The 11,878-nt window shown below is 36.7% G+C and overlaps 1 long non-coding RNA gene across 3 annotated transcripts in view; it reads right to left on the bottom strand.

The window, feature by feature from the left end:
- Positions 1 to 2,398: 2,398 nt before the first annotated feature.
- LOC135407125 (uncharacterized) overlaps positions 2,399 to 11,878 on the bottom strand; it is a 45,627-nt gene continuing 36,147 nt past the window's right edge. For 2 of the 3 annotated variants that reach the window (XR_010426712.1, XR_010426713.1), the window contains exons 2-3: positions 9,930 to 10,078; positions 2,399 to 9,268 (exon numbers count right to left, since the gene is read on the bottom strand). This is a non-coding gene — a long non-coding RNA (uncharacterized LOC135407125). Of the gene's footprint in view, positions 9,269 to 9,929; positions 10,079 to 11,324; positions 11,400 to 11,878 lie in introns of those variants that run through there. The other variant, XR_010426711.1, reaches the window with a different exon arrangement.

Below are 11,878 nucleotides of genomic sequence, written 5' to 3'. Positions count from 1 at the left end.
AAAAGTACTGCTTCCATAACTACTACTTCCTAGCATAATTTTCCATGTGTAGAAACCAATATTAAACTAGATTATTCCATTTGACTGCATACCCATAAAAGTTTTTAGAATACCAATTATATCCGTTTTCCAATAAGTTCAGTGTTTTATGGCTGATAATCAAACCTCGTGTTCCTTTTTCTATTCACTACCATTTTGTACAGCAAAGCAAGGTCATACTGAAGGTCCATCTAGCTCAACATGTTATGTCTGACAGCAGGAAACGTTTATGAAAAAATAAGGAGGACAAGCAGAGAGGGATACTGCCCAAAATATGTTCTGTGTGAGATGCAATCTTTTACAGTCTTCATGAAAGAGGATCAAGTTTTATTTAGATATAAAAAGCAAGTTTTATTAAGGTCATATACACATTATTATTTTAAAAACTGAAAAACAAACCCACATGGGGAAAAGTTCAGTTCTGTGGAAGAAAGCTGCAGATAGTCCAGGGTTGCAGCTATATAACAGCTATGACCTTAGTCTGCAGGGAAGTCACCTACTAGTCTGGTCTTCAGTGGAGAAACCATAGCAAACATGGTTGATTGGGGCTGCGACTGACACTAACAACTTGTGGGCTGTCCTAACAAAGTGATTATAAAAAATCATATGTCTACTTCCCTCTGAAGCCAGCACGTGCCTGTATCCCGAGGAAGATGCCTGTCTGTATCGTAATGGGCAGCAAAACAGTAACAGCTCCAGTGACTGTGAGAAATTGGTAAGCAGACCGGCTGCAAACTGCTCCTGCTGTACTAAGGAGGCACGTAACTTGTCCTCTTGACAGTCACTACACCCAGGAAAACAACACTTCAAGCAAAGCTTCCCCATCCCCTCCTCCCTGCCACATTCCACCCCAGTTCCTTAGGGATGGTAAGAGCAGGGAGGAGAGTTTGTTCTTATCTCTACTGCTAAGAAGCCTAGAAGAAATTTGCGTGTAGAGTCCAGTAGAATTTATAGTAAGAGAGGTGGGGGCAGAATGATTCCTGTCTTGCTCCAGTTAGTAGTTATATAGAAGATTTAGGAGCAATTTGTCAGCAAGTTGCAGAGGTTGTCCACGAGGTTTTGCGCAAAGAGCAAGGAGCATCAATAGAAACAGAGACCTTTGAGGGTCACTCCTTCCTGAAACAATGCCCATGGGTGCTTCCAAGACTTCCAGCAGTAGAATCTGGGCCTTTCGTTTAGGAAAGCTGTAGACAGTTTCAGTTTGTTGCAGTCTAGTCTGTTGAGATAGCATTTGGAATTTAACACATTTTAACACAGCAGGAAATCTAGCTAATTCTAATGGTCGGAACAACTTGATTCAGAACTAAGTTGATCTCCTTTACATCTCTTCTCTCCATATATGCTCATCTGTTTGGTAAAACTCTATAAGTATAGTAGAGGGAGAGAAGAAATGAAAAAAAAAAGAAAGAACTTGAGTTTCACTTAATGTGAGAACGATATTTGATCCACATTTTGTATTTGCACATTTCATTTTATGAACGCCAAAAATCTGAGAAAGTGAAACATTTAGTTTGAACCCCTGAACTGTTTCACAAACTAGTGTGACACTTGCAATTGGGCATTTAGATAAATCAGCCTTAAAGAAGGCTAGCAAGTTTTAAATATATCACAACATTTTCTAAATCATGTCATTCAAGGTGGCAGTAATTCTCAATTCTTCTATCTAGGAATTAAGATACAATATCTAAAAATAGAAGATAACACTACTTAAAACTTTTGGGATGATAGCAGTAGGGTGAGGAAGAGGAATACTCCATCAAGAGTTTGCTTTTCTTAGAGGATTTGCTACCCAACTTAAAAAGGCCTCAGCTTTATGGTCTTGCCCCAGATACAGCCAATGGATTGAAAGTGCAGGAATTCCTGCACTGTACCTAATAATGCTATTAACACATTTTATTAAGTTAAATATATTATATTAAATATATTATATTAAATGATCTGTAGAGCATATCATTTAATACTCATAGCCATGGTAGTTATTGAAACGCCTTAGGATAATTCAAAAAAGAACAGGAGAATTTATTTGGGCATTAGGAGGAAAAAAATTGTTATCAGGAACCCATGGAATCAATTTTTACAATAGTCAATAAACTGAAACAGAAGGATCAGTCCCTCAGAGCAGACGAGGCAAGAGCTCAAGAAAGTTTTCAGAAAAAATATAATATATAGAACACTCTTGGAGACAGCACTCTGGCTGCTTGACAAGGCTGTATGTCAGAGTAGGTTAAATGTAACTGATGAAGACAGCCTGAGAAGAACATGAGGATTTCCCTGGAGAGGCAAGATGTTGGAAAGAATGCTTAACCAAAAATTGAGAGCAAATGGTATCAAGTTGGGATACCTGAAGAATTCAGCCTAATCCTTGAGAAACACAGGGAAAGGTCTACCTGGGAAAAAAAGATTATTCATGCACCTCGATCAAATGGAATTATTTCTCCAGGTCCAAAACTGCACCTAGAGAAGCTCCAATGGTAGATTAACATACCCTGCCCTGATATTGGCTACACTTGATTGTCTTTGTTAGCAGTGCCCGGTTTTCACATGGTTGGAACAGATTGTATCCAACCTGTTGACTAATGCTTTCAAACACAAAAGTCATATACCTTTCAGAGAGCACAAATTTAGACTCAATTCCAACTCCATACATCTCAGAATGTAGTAGGTATGTTTGTGCTAATGGTTAGACACATCCCCCTCCCCAAACATCATACTGATAGCTATTTGCATGGAAAAAGGACAAATAAAAATAAACAGGCTAAATTTTTCAGCAACTGTTGGAATGGTGAGGATAACAGTAGTGAACAGAGAAGAAGTTTGAAAACATCAAATGAGGTAATGAATTTATTAAAGTGAGCAGTGCATGGGTACAGCACTTCACAATTAAGGCATGTCCTCTTGCTAGCCAGACCATTTTTAGCATTTTTTAAGGTGATAAGCAATAAATATGAAACATGTCATGTACCTAGAAGGCCCTGCAAGTAATCTGTAGTGCTAAGAAGCCCTCTTAAAAGTGTGTGATTTCTTATGACTTTTTTTCACCTGTTCAACTGTAACAGTTTACTAAACTACAGCAATAATCCAGCAAACATTTTGCAGGTGACAGGCTCAAAGGCATGAGGCATCTTAGCAATGAATTTTTATCTGAAAATACATTAAAGTGAATTTCAGGGTTATTAATACCCCAAGAGTCGGAAATTGTGTTACCATAAAATAGTAATGCGATCTTGGTACCAGGGGACAAACTCACTGATGGAAATGTAAATTCACTGTAACTCAAATTCAAGCCTCAGTCTGCTGAGCCAAGAAGTGGTGCTAAATTTTTCATTAAAACTGTTCTGATTGAAAGTGTCTGCTTATTCCACAGTTGGCAATTTAACACTACCCACGTGAACTGAATTTGAATCAATGACACACAGGGAAGGGGATCTATATCGCCTTCTTCTTAATTCGATTGCTATATACAAATATTAAGTTATCCCTACCTATGGCAGAAAGTACATAAATGTACTAAAATAAAATAAAGTGCAAAGTTCATATCTATTCTACCCAAACAAAGGTATTGTTAGGCAATAAATCAATCAAACAATCAATCACCAAGGCAAGCATTAGCATCTGTAGTCCACTTGAAGACTTGATGATAAACAGAATTAATTCACAAACAGAAGCCACAAGAAGTTGAGTATTAAAAGACAGAAACAAGCCAAATCAAATGAAATAAAACCAAACCAAACAAAACAAACCACTCAAAACCCACCCTGGTTTTCAAACAGTATACTAAGTAACTTAGACAGAAATATAAATTAAAACTGTGTTAGTGAATGCTTAACACTGCAGATAGCTGTTTGTACTTTATATAAACTGGCGTAAGGAGTCCTAAGTCTGATTGCTTTCCTCCACAAGGAATATCTCACGAGAGCACTTTAAAGAACAAAACAAAAATTTGCTTAAGCAACTCCTAGACTGTACTTCAGGTTTCATACCTCACCTCAGTTCCTTCCTTTGATTGCAACAAAACCAGAAATCAAACCTAAAATTTTTGTTGCTTTACTTCTCACAGTGCCTGAACCCACCCCAATATATTTAATTCCTGATAGTACCTCCACATTTTTCCATGTGCCCTCTATATCCAAATTCTGCATGGAATATTGTGAGATAAAAAGGACAGGATAGCCTCACAAGGAAAGAAATATTACAGTTATTGCAATAGTGCCTCACAGCCACACAGCACTCACTGGAACATGCAAGGAAGCAAATTACACAAGTTAGAGACTTTTACCAAAGTGCACTTTGCTTTGCTGCCTCCCCCCTGCCAAGTTTTGTCATTGTTCTCATTCCACAGCAAAATATTTGAGCAAGTATTTTAGGCCAGGGATTTGTTTCCCAGCTGAAAATTTAATATTTGCTTTTCAATAATTGATTATTTGAGACAATTAGCAGATCACCTAAGCAACATGGTATTTTTACTTTGAATGAATTACCTTTACTAGTGTAAGAAACTTTTTTACTTTTTATAACAATGTATTACTTGTTTAATAGTCATGCATACACAGAAAGGGGTTTGTACGTTTCATAGAGGAGAATTTCCATTTTTGATCTCCACAAGCCCATATCCAGGAGCTTCCCATTTTAAAACTGCATGTGAATAATTCTCCCTTTATTGATACTTTGGTTTAAGTCTGTTATTTAATTTTTTCATTATTTTTCCTTATTCTGTGTTGTGCAAAATCGCCGTGTTTATTCTGGTTTTTTTTCCATATCATTTATGACTTCTTGGAGCTGTACAATGAAGTCGGTAAATGATCAAAGACAACACAGAGATGATGAAGAGGAAGTATGTGAAGAATAAACAGAAGTAAAGCAGAGTAGCCAAGAATGAGCCATGTGCAGTCAGACTCATGTTCTACACTTTTATGTTTTGGATGAAGCAAAAGTAATGCACTTCAAAATACAAAATACAAACAACTACAGAATTCCCTTGCAAAGACATGCTTTGAACATCACTGTGTACTGCAGGTAATAATCTGAGTTCCATTTAAAACACTGGGGCTCACTTAATGATTTATATTCTGACTCCCTATTGCTTCACCTCAAAACTAAATTTTTCTCACATAGTTTCACAATTGTGAAACAAGACCATACACAGAAATAACGTTCAAAATTTGCACATTGATTTCTTCCATGTAGGGGCTGTGTTACAGAGTATCAATGAGATAAATAAGGCCACCAGAAACTAACTATTGTCAGAATCTCAGAAGTCTAGACCAGAAGGGACATCTGGAGATCATCTGGTTCCAACTTCTGCTGAAGTCTGGGCTTTATTTAGATTTTCAAGAGCTCTGCTAAGCCAGGTCTCAATTCTCCCAGATTTCATCACTTCTTGTTTTGGTCTGCTTCACTGTTCAATTTTTCTCACAGGGAAAAAAATTTTCTTATATCCAGACGTGATTTTCCCTGTTGCCTCTTGTCCTGTTATCATGTACCGTGGTGAAGAGAGTATCTCCATCTTCTCTATCACTACCTTGTAGGTATTGGAATTAGGTTCCACCTCAGTGGCCCTCCACTGGACTCTCTCCAGTTGTTCCATGTATATATTCAGCTGGAGGGGACCAAACCTGTGGGTGGTGTTCCAAGAAGTGCCAGGTGGAAGGGGATCATCACATCCCTCCCTCTCCTGATTATGCCCTTGCTACTGAAGCACCGGATGGTGAAGGCCCTTGCTGCTGCCAGCCCTAGAGTGGCTCCTGTGCAGCTTGCTGTGCCCCAGAGCCCCAGGAACTGCAGAGCTGTTGCTCAGGCAGACACTGCCCAGCCTGGATTGCTGCTCAGGATTATTCCATCCTACTATATGACTTCACATTTACCTTTGTTAAGCCTTATGAAGGTCCCAAGGTCCTATACTCTGTGCCCTTAGTCTTAATATAAGACTAAATTAATTGGTTTTAGAGGTGGCCAAACTTGCCACCTGGTTCAGAGAAATGAAGGTTGACATTATAGTAAAAGTGCTTCCCTGTTCCTCAAGTATCACAGAAATCTGTCTATCCCTGTTCTTCATGACAGGTCAGCCAAGTCACAGCAAGCTATGTACAACACTATCATGTCTCAGGCTGAGCACTTCTGAGGTCTGCTTATTGAAACCTAGGATGTCATAACAGGAACCCTTTGAAGGCATCCAACATACATACATACATACATGGCACAGCTCAAGCTTTCATCCACAATGGAATGCTAAAAAGGATTTTCCCTGAGAACAAGGAACAAAGGATTTTCCCCGAGTACAGTTAACAAAAACAAGACTTATTTTTTCCCTTTAATATTATAAGATCAGAATAAGAGATCTGCCCTCCATACAGTAAAAGAATGGAAAGTAACTATAGCAAGTCTTCTTTTTTTCCATCCTCTCCCTTGCAGAACAGCTTTCCACATGAGTGATGAATAAAACAATAAGCATCACCAGGGGGAACAGCTGCACTTCCCTGCCCCTTTCTTTTGCTCCACTCCCTGCCTCCCCCTTGCCAACAGATCTCAAGATTGATTCCCTTAATTAGAGAAACTATGGACCTTATCAGTGTATAAATATATTACCAATTTTCAGTTTTTCCCTTTGGAAGGCATAAGGAAGTTTTTTTAACAGAGTGTAGGTAACATGAAGGAATTCATTGCAGCAGGATGCTGAAACTGTTGAAGAGAAGTCTATAAAGTACACAGACACTATCTAAGCCTCTTACTTGGAATATTTTTATTTCAGTGCTAGGAGACAAAGTAATGAAAAATTTCTTATTCTTTCATTCTTCTCTAGCAATTCTTATTTGTCCACTGTCAGAGATAAGGTTCTGAGATGAATGATTGCTTCTGCTAATTATGAGTGGCCTTCTCTATGTTTTTATGGTTTCATGCTGTTGATACAAAATTGAAAGAAAGAGTTTACAAAGGTGTTCATACTTCCTGTAGCTGATCAAAAGTTGAGGGTCAGATTGGGATTCCCTCAGTATTCATGGAGGGTCCAAACCCACATCAAGAGAAATCCTCTATGTTTGTTCACTAAATCTAACAAAGTATTCCAATACAGGTTGAATTCAAATACGGATATCAATTTTCTATTTTAGGACTTGGGAAACAACATAAATAATTCTTTTAATATCATGTGGTTTTGTTCAGCTTACTTCAGAAATGGCTTGGAGTAGAAAGATGTCAATATTATTACTAGTAAGTGCATCTCTTTCACTCCAGCATGCTAACCCTTGCAATTTATACAGAATGCCAGAACTCTACCTAAGCTTTAGGTCTTCAGTACTTTGCTAATTTCAGAATCAGGTCCTACAAAAATTGTGACAGTTCACTGATTATATTGAACTCTTTCAAGATGAGCTCTTTAGTCTGAATTGAAATGATGTATTTGCATAAATTGTCTAGATACTTGTTGAGTGTAGGACGGAATCCAAGCATTTTTGTCTTTCATACTTGTAACAATTTGCCTTATGAATATGCCAGGAGAGAAATTGATGCCATATTCTAAGAGCTTCCTATTTTATTTTCCTTTTATGATAGATGGAGCTCCATAGGGAGATTATTTTATTTTCAATGTGATATAAGATTAACAAAGGCCTCTCCTTTTCAAGAAAAAAAAAGAATAGCATTGATTTGAAATTGTGCCTAGTGCAGACAGTGATCATGCTGACATAAGCACTTCAGAGTTATGAAATAGATTGTAGCCTTAGGATATAATGCTTGATCAAAATTAAATTGATATTCAAATGTTGGATTTCATTGACAGTTGTGGCTCCAAGAATATTCATTAAAATTCCAGTATTACCTTAAAGATTTTCCTAACCACTGTGAGACTTTTTTTGAGCAAAGTAAAATCTGAAAAAAATATAAAGTAGTCACAAATTCTTTTCATTGCAGAATATCAAGTCTAGCATCATCTTCAGAATCAGTTTTGTCCAGGACAATGCTGTGGAAAATGGTGTCACAGGCTTTACTGAACTCCAGGCAAACACCCACAGCCTTTTCCTCACATGCTAAGGGGGTCACCCTGTCATAGAGGGAGATCAGGTCGGTCAAGCAGGACCTGCTTTTCATAAATGCTAACTGAGTCTGATCCCCTGTTTGTCCTGTACGTGCCACGTGATGGCACTCAAGATTATCTGCTACATAACCATCAATTCTTATCCATTCAGGTTCTCCAGTGACACTATAGAAAGAGTGTAAAAATGGAACAATTTTCTCTGCTATAACTTCCCTTTATTCTGTCCTCGCTCATTATAATTCCCCATGTACCACATTTCTCTCTGCAAATAAGTAAGTACTAACTAATCAGTATAATCTGTCTATTTTAAACATGATGATTGTTTAGCTATAAAAGGTTCTGCTTAATTCATATAAACTATTAATGTAAATTTAAGCCTAAATAAAACCCATGTTTCTGTGCTATACATATATTCTCTTTCTAAATAGGATAATCAATGTCAGATATAAAGGATAATAATAAAGTTTTATAGCTAAAATACTTATTTAATATTTCATTCTAATCTCCATTTTATAAGGGTTAACATGATCACAGGGATCCTTATTATCTCTCCTTCTTCCATCCTTATTTTATTATTTTACTTTCCTAGTGCACAGCTATGTTTTAGGCAAGTAATTTCATGGATTTCTGCACAGATTCTTTTTCCTTAAAGGTACAGTTAATTTAAAACATCCCCTCAAGGTATGTTTGCAGTTACAATTATCCCTTTTACTGTGCATTTACTCGCACTGACAATACACAGACTCATCTGTCATTCTGCCTCCTAGGCACCTAGGCATCTAACTTTGTTATGCTCCCCCATAGCCTTCTCTCTCCAATAGTCACAAGTGATTCCATATCATCTAATCACATGAGCTAAATGTTATCAAAACGGTCTGAGAAGGGGAAGAGAAATAGATTTCTTGTCTGACTTTTTTTCCTAAATATAAAATTGGTTAGCATGAAAAAATAAGTATTTTTTCCCCATCACACTTTTGCATTGTAATATAAAACTATAGGTAGCTGAATAAGTCTTTACTTTTTGGGGTCCTGTCCTTTTTGGTATTTTTCCCTAGTTTAGATGTCAGAGCTTCCTGTTCACTTGAGTTTTAGTGGTGGTGAAGTTTCCAGGCACACTGACTTCGTTCCACTGCCATCACCATCATCCTGTGGTTCTGAGCACCACATGGTGTCAGGGATGCACCAGCTGCATTCTGCACTCCCCTAAACACAGAAAAAGTATCAAGTAAAAAGATAATCAACTGCTTGTTTTCTGTGATAGTTACCAATTTATAGATGGAGAAAACTGTCACTTCAGAAACATATGGCAGAGTCAGAAACAGCAAGCATTAATGAGAAAGATAACAGGCTGCATGTGGCTGGTGAAGAGAGCTTTGTTAGCAGTGACAGCCACAGGAGGAACCACATGTGATTGCTCCTCTTTAATAGTTTGGTTTTTACAGCATAAGGTACAGGGACTGGTGTCATACTTCTGTAAGAGTAGCTTGTCACATACACATTAATTTCTCAGAAATAATTACAGATTTTGTTAAGCTGTGGGTATGCCTGCCCACAAAATAAGGTTGATGGTTTGCTCAGATTGTTGTGAGCTGGTGTACAGAAAATAAACTGAATCAATTTATTTTGGAAAAAAAAAAACAACCAACAAGAAACAACAACAAAACCCACAAAACCCCTCAATATTCTAAACACATTCAAACAAACAAGGAAAATTAAGAGAAAGCTCTCAGAAATGCAAGGTAATTTCTATATTTAGGGAAATGCTTAGACATGTAATCACATTTTGTTCTAAAAACAATACAAACAACAGGCGCTCATCCCATGATTGTATGGAAAATAGGGGAATTAAAAAAAAAAATCATACCTGTCCAAAATGGTCACAAGCCTTAATGTACAAAATACCTTAGAAGGCTTCTGAATTTTTTAGGTCAATTGAACTTTTTTTGATATGGAGCCTCTGATGAATGGCTATTCAGTCTTTGTTCTTCATCTAATGTACTTTAGAGGACAAATCTGTGGATGAGATGAAATAAAAGGAGACCTCATATCAAAATCTTTACTTCTGCTACTTTTACTCCAGTACAAAATTACATTGTCCAAGTCTTGAGATTGTCTGATGTCTTCATCTTCCTTTTAATTTTTAAACATCTTATGATATCTCATGTTTTTTAGTTGTTAACAAGCAGCAGGACACTGGGGCAGAACTGAATATTTATCATTTCAAGTTTCGTTCTGCAGCTGAACCAGAATAAATTTTTAGGCAAAACTGTCTTCCTGAAAAGCTAAAAATCCATTGCCTATTACGTCATTAGGAATACCTTCTCTTTTTCTCAAGAGTTATGACAGTTTATGTGATTTTTGTTTGTTTTTTTTTTTTCTTCTGCTTACCATGTTCATACATATTTGGGCTTTACTTGATATAAAAGAACATGGACTACATCCAGTATTGAAGATCTCTCTCTTCAGCCAAACAGATGTTCTTCAGGTTGTTATGCAAAAACTTAATAATTTCATTGGAGTCTGGTACAGGGCAAATAAAGCAAGTTTAATGACACTGTTAGTTACATTGGCTTAGGCTGTAATACCACAAATATTGGTTGAATTACTCCTTCATGGAAAAGGAGAGTTACTACAGATTCTGGAAAAGATCCAAGCATTTTTAGTCCATAAATCACAGCTTACTTACAAGTTTCTTTGCAATAACTATATAGATCTGGAAGTCTGAAAAGTCAATACAAAATTCTTAACTTGTGCAAGAATTAATTTACATAATTATATATTCTTTTAAAAAGATTAATCCAGTCAGCACAGTGACTTCTGATTTACTCTATTTCTAGAAGACCTCTTTGCAGTAGAGTGGAGAAGACTTACCTTTTAACATTTTGGCAGCTAAAGTTATGAGAGAAAACAAGAATCCATATGATTCACTAGTAAAGGAAAGCATAGACTAAGAGCATAAAAGTGCATTATAAAGGTGCAGGTTCTTACCCTAAATTCTGCTTGCTGTGTAGGCACTTAAATGTAAAAAACCCTAAGAGACTTTGAAGTTTTCAGTGTTTTTACCCTGAAGTATGGTGTTTTATCACAAACAGCTCTTGCTGAAAAGCATAAGGGAGAGAAACAGAAGAAAAATCAGACTAGAACTACAGTTTACCTAATATCACGCATATTTAAAGATGTTTAGTTCGCAAGTATTATGCAAGCTAAAAATTGGAAGAACCATCACCCCCAATGTTAAACAGTGGAAGCAAAAAGTTACCAGATATTCCAAATTTGAGATGTTCAAGGAACACAGTGACTCCAATCACAATTTTAATTCAAGAAGGTGCTGACTAGAGTTGGGAAAAGAGAAAGCAACACTGAAATCTCAAATGGGACTATCCAAATAATTATACTTTGAAGTGAAACAAAAGAAAAGTAGTGTTCTGTGTAAACAATATGTTCGGTGGACTGAAGTTTCACTGGCCATACAGTACTGTAGAATGAGGTATTTAAGGAATCCAAGAGGTATGCAATCAATGATTATATGATGACTAAGATCAACTAACAGCAATACTAATTGCTGGATAAGGAAAAGTTAAAAAATCAATTAACAGAAGACATAGCAGTCTGTTCTCAAATAAAGAAGACACCTCTATACAATTGCTGTAATATACATGAGTAATATGCAAAATTCAAAGCTTTATACAGACCAGAAAACTCTAATTCATGTAGTTCTTTAAGTGAGTTCTTCAGGATTTTATTTTTCCCCAGGAACAGCTGTGTGACAACTGTAACTGTGTATGTTACAGATGCATAAAATGAAGCCAAGTC

Source organism: Pseudopipra pipra, chromosome Z (genome assembly GCF_036250125.1).
Source record: "Pseudopipra pipra isolate bDixPip1 chromosome Z, bDixPip1.hap1, whole genome shotgun sequence".
Taxonomy (NCBI): Eukaryota; Metazoa; Chordata; class Aves; order Passeriformes; family Pipridae; genus Pseudopipra; species Pseudopipra pipra.
Note: the sequence above shows the minus strand (reverse complement) of the source record. Positions and strands in the feature narration are given on the sequence as shown.